The 5,000-nt window shown below is 38.5% G+C and overlaps 1 protein-coding gene across 2 annotated transcripts in view; it reads left to right on the forward strand.

The window, feature by feature from the left end:
- LOC144956042 (uncharacterized) overlaps positions 1 to 5,000 on the forward strand; it is a 179,159-nt gene that overhangs the window by 101,618 nt on the left and 72,541 nt on the right. The gene's annotated exons all lie outside the window — the stretch shown is intronic.

The following is a 5,000-nucleotide window of genomic DNA, read 5'->3' on the forward strand; positions in this document are numbered from 1 at the left end:
GATACGAGCCACTAAGGTCGTCTAGTCCAGCCGTGCCAACGTCATCAGGATCTCAGTTTTCTCACATCGGCGCCTCGTCCACCCGATATCCAACGGTTAGATCCCCACTGGGGCCAAGTGAGTCCTCTGCCTATGGGGATGCCTCTGTCACACCCATCTCAAGCACAACCAGCACCGCTCCCTGCGGGACCCTTCGACTTCGAAACGTTTTTGTTTGCAGGATTTCAGGCACTCGAATCTTTTGCGTAAGTGATTGGACGTAGAAAATGGGGTGGGGGGGGGGGGGGGGTGGAGAGAGAAAGTCAGGGGGGGGGGGGAGAGAAAGTCAGGGGGGGGGGGGGGGGGGGTAAGGAGGAGTCCATTCTTCTCCCCTCTGGTCCAAATCACAATCGCTTGTGCTCATGACACAATGTTATGCTATTGAATGTTGGACTTGGCGTCTGCCTCCATTGACTCATCTGGATTTTTTTTCTTCTAATTTTGAATTTGTTTACTCGGGAATTAACATTTTACTAACTCCTTATCACCAATAGAAAAAAAAAAACAACTAAAAACAAAAACAAACAAGCAAACCAGTAACGATTGACACAAGGTTCCAATTTTCCGTATATTTCCGGAATTCAGTATGTATGTTTTTTCAATCAGCTGGTAAACGAGAGAAAAAAGTAAGCACATAATGTCTGTTTACTGGAGTTCAGCATTCAGAGAGGGCTTCAATCCACGGGTTTGCGTAAAAGTTTAGTAAATGCTTGACACCTGAATGGACAACCCTGTTGAAGTTTTCCCCTTGATAAATGGCCTCTCTGGGAAGATATTTGACGCTGGACAAATGCTTGACACCTGAATGGACAACCCTGTTGAAGTTTTCCCCTTGATAAATGGCCTCTCTGGGAAGATATTTGACGCCGGACGTATTATTTTTCCGGCGATTTGATGTCTTGAAATATTTTTTTTTTTTTTTTTCAATTCCAAGGATTTGATGGGGACCCTGACTAGTAATCATATTATATTGTCTTTTGTCCTTCCATGGCGGGCAGGGAGATCACTTGCCAGCCCTTTGTATTTGATTTCCAATTTCCAACTTGCTTTGTCTTTGTCTTGGAATGAGGTTACTTGTTTTTGCCTTTTGCCTTTATCCAGGCCAGAGTCCTTGGCTGGGAGCGAATCAGTCAACTGTATAGTTAGAGCTTTGGGACATAATATTAATTTTTCCCCCTTGCAAATCACCTCTCTGTTATGTATTGTTATATTTGTCGAATACATTTAACGATTTACAAGTATCTGAGAATATTCCTTTTAATGGGATCCTATGCTTATGTCTGGATAAGAATGTTAGGTGATCTCAAACTTAGTACACTAAAAGTATGCTCTTGGAATCTACAATCTGTTCCCTATTTGAACCAATCCCCCATTTGTCTTACTTTTTCTCTTATGTTTTTCATTGTAAATAGATATATTTTTACAATCCCATATTCTTCCGATTTAATGATGCTGATATGACCTAAATGGAGCAGAAGCGCCGTAAAACCTTTAAAAACAAAAACAAACAAAAATCCGTATTATAATATTGTCATTGTAAAATCTCAGACACACCATGATGGCATTGAGATATGACCGGACGAGTGGAATAAAGGAACACAACTCTGGATTGACCTGTTGAAATGTTTGTTTTACTGGGTTGTGTACCTTGATTGGCATTTCCTCCCCTGTGACGATTAAAATGAATGTCCATGAGGGAATGATCCTTGCGCGTATTGTTGTCACAAGTAAATTTAATATCATAAACACTTCCTTATTATTGTAAAGCCCACTAATTTTCAAGTTTTGTTATTATTTAATCAAATCATATTTTATAAAGGTGCATGTTGCTTCTTAACATTTAGCAGTTCGGTTTTTTTTTTAAGTGGGGGGAGAGATTTAGGATACATAAACTAAACACAAAAGAAAAGATGGACAAAACAATTTTTTTTTAAAAATTTCTTTCTCGTTCCTTTTTCTTTCTTTTTTTCTTTCTTTCATTACTCTTTCCTCCCTTCTTTCTTTTTTTTTTCTTTTTTTTTTCTTCTCTTTCTTATTTATTTACTTTCTTTTTTTCCTTTATTTTTCCTTTTTCTGTCTGACTTACTTTCTTACTTTCTTTCTTTCTTCCCTCCTTCCTTTTCTACTTATTTTTTAAAAAAAACTGTACTCCAAGCTACGTAGTGTGATATATTTCTTTGCGTCACAAGTCAGTGACAATAGCCCCCCCCCCCCCCCCCTTTTTGTCATCATACATCCATAAATAAAGACATAATGGTAATTTGACCCAAGCAAGCCACGGGCCCTTTAGTTGTTGATGTATGATGAAGCATAATTCCTATTGACGTAGGATTTCCACCCTAATGCTACAGATACGGGCCATTTATCGATCACCGATTTAGTTTGGTGTAGGTACCACGATAATCGTCAGTTTGGATCTCTTTGTGACAGTCTGGCCCTTCTCCGTTTTAGTACCTGCCTGTCATTTGGAAAGATTGAGTTATGGGGTTTCCTGGTGTTTGTGTGTGTGTGTGTGTGTGTGTGTGTGTGTGTGTGTGTGTGTGTGTGTGGTGTTTTATAGATTTAGTACTTAATAGTACAAGTATCCGACTATCCACGGTATTGAAAAAGCGTTGGTGTCACTATGCTGGTTGTTGTGCTATAGAAAAGAAAAAAAAAAGACGAACATTTATTTCAGATTGCTGGATTTTATTTTTCATCCGCTAGTGAGTGTGAATGTGTGTGTGTGTGTGTGTGTGTGTGTGTGTGTGTGTGTGTGTGTGTGTGTGTGTTGTGTTTTAGAACTTTGGTACTTAACAGTACCTGCCTGACTCTCTATGGTATTGTTAAAGCGTTGGTGTCACAATGCCGTCTGCTGTGCTATAGAAAAAACAAACAAACAAATAAATATGTATTTCAGATTTTAACTAAATAACTCGTTCTTCAAATATTGATCAAATAAAATGAGTCTCATCCTGGTGGGGGAGCGGGGGGGGGGGGGGGTCTCTAAAAAAACACACAAAAACAAACAAACAAACGTGGGCTTTTATATAGTTTAATATCGACTAAATGTGCTCATAGCGCGTTACAAAGGGCCCCTAACCAACAGCAACATGTAGCATATAGAACGAGACGTGACCACCTGTTGGGCGATATTACAAGAATTTTTCCGACAGAGACATCACTGTTAACGGCCAGGTACTCATTTTATAAATTAAGAAATTAAAGGGCAGACACCGGTGTAAGAAAATAACTTGACGAGTGTATGAAAGGTGCCAGACAAAGCAAGAATGAAAAATACAAGAAAAAAACAAACCATCTCATAAGTCAGTCGGCCTCGTTCGCGACTGATTTTTTGGGATGGCTTTTTTTTCTTCTTTTGTTTTTCTTTCTTGCTTTGTCTGGCACCTTTCATACACACTTGTTCAGTTCTTTATCTCACTCATTTTACACCTGGAGTACGGTGAGAGAATGTGAGTAAAGAGCCTATTCCAAGGACTCAAATATTCGCCCCCCCCCCCCCTCCCCCTCAGAGCGAGACTCGAACCCCAAGACCTTCCGATAGTAAAGCGAGCGTCATACCACTAGACCACATAGCCTCACGAACCTGGGATTTCCGAGTTGAAGGAAGAATCTTCAAGTAAGTTTCAGGTTTGAGAATTTCTGCCCAAATGAGGGTCAAGGTTATTATTCCAACAACGAGTTTTCTAGCCAAAATAATTAATGTGTTTTTTTTTTTTGTTTGTTTGTTTTTTTTTTTGTTTTTTTTTTTTTTTTTTTTGGGGGGGGGGGGGGGGGGTGTTCTTTCAGAAGAAGAAGAAAAGAAGAAAACGATTGAGGACCAGGATTATAGAGAATATACAATTGGAATTAATCCACCCCACGTTAAACCGGATCCCGTCGTCCTACACAAACAATCTCTCTCTTATTAATGTTGTAGGATTTGGTGGCTTGCCATGAAGAATGGGAAGACCAGCAGATAATAATATATCTATTGTGATTAATGCTTTATAGTATTGTACGCGTTTGTTTTTGTTTTTTTTTTTGTTTTTGTTTTTTAAATTTTTATTGGACTTGTTTATGGTTATGTGTTTGTGTCTTATATGTATGTGTATGTTGGTGTGGGGGGGGGGGGGGGGGGGGGGGGGGGGGGAGGTGGGAAGAGGGGCATAATTTGGTAGGGATAGATTTAAAATTTGTCCCCGATCGATGGCAATCAGTGACATCTAGAAGTAGACTCTGATGGTAACCCATACTTTATTATTGAATTCATTACATGATTTCTTGATCTCTATGTATTTATTTATTCATTCATTCATTTATTTATTTATTTATTTATTTAATTATTTACTTACTTATTCATTTATTTATCTATTTATTTATTTATTTATTTATTTATTTATTTATGTATTTATTTATTTATTTATTCATTCACTTATATTTTATATTTTTAAAAATGATTAATTTATTTATTTATTCATTCATCTGGCAGGTTTGTTGGTGGGGGCGGGGGGTGGGGGGGGGGGAGCGAATGTTATTGCCAAGGAAATAATAACCGCTCCAAGCCTCGTGTGGATTCATTTCATCTTCCCTGACACGTCATATAGATAGTATGCACTTGGCTAAGAAGTTCACAACATTGCCATCCGGAAGTATAACGGACCAACACACAAAACTATGTGTAACCTTGAACGTTTATAGTCTGGTTAATATAGTTTAGTGAGAATTACTCACAAACGCGGATGGCAAAAAAAAAAACAATAACAAAGACCCAAGTGACGTCAAATCCATTCTATCTATAGATAGTTCGAAGATGACGTCACTCAGGTCTTTGTTATTGTTTTTTGTCATCCGCGTTTATGAGTAATGCTCACTGAACTGTATTAACCCGACTATAAACGTTCATGGATACACACAGTTTTGTGTGTTGGTCCGTTATACTTCCGGATGGCAATGTTATGAGCTTCTTAGCCAAGCGCATA

This window comes from Berghia stephanieae, chromosome 10 (genome assembly GCF_034508935.2).
Source record: "Berghia stephanieae isolate SIO BIC M18660-M18661 chromosome 10, UCSD_Bste_1.3, whole genome shotgun sequence".
Lineage (NCBI taxonomy): Eukaryota > Metazoa > Mollusca > Gastropoda > Nudibranchia > Aeolidiidae > Berghia > Berghia stephanieae.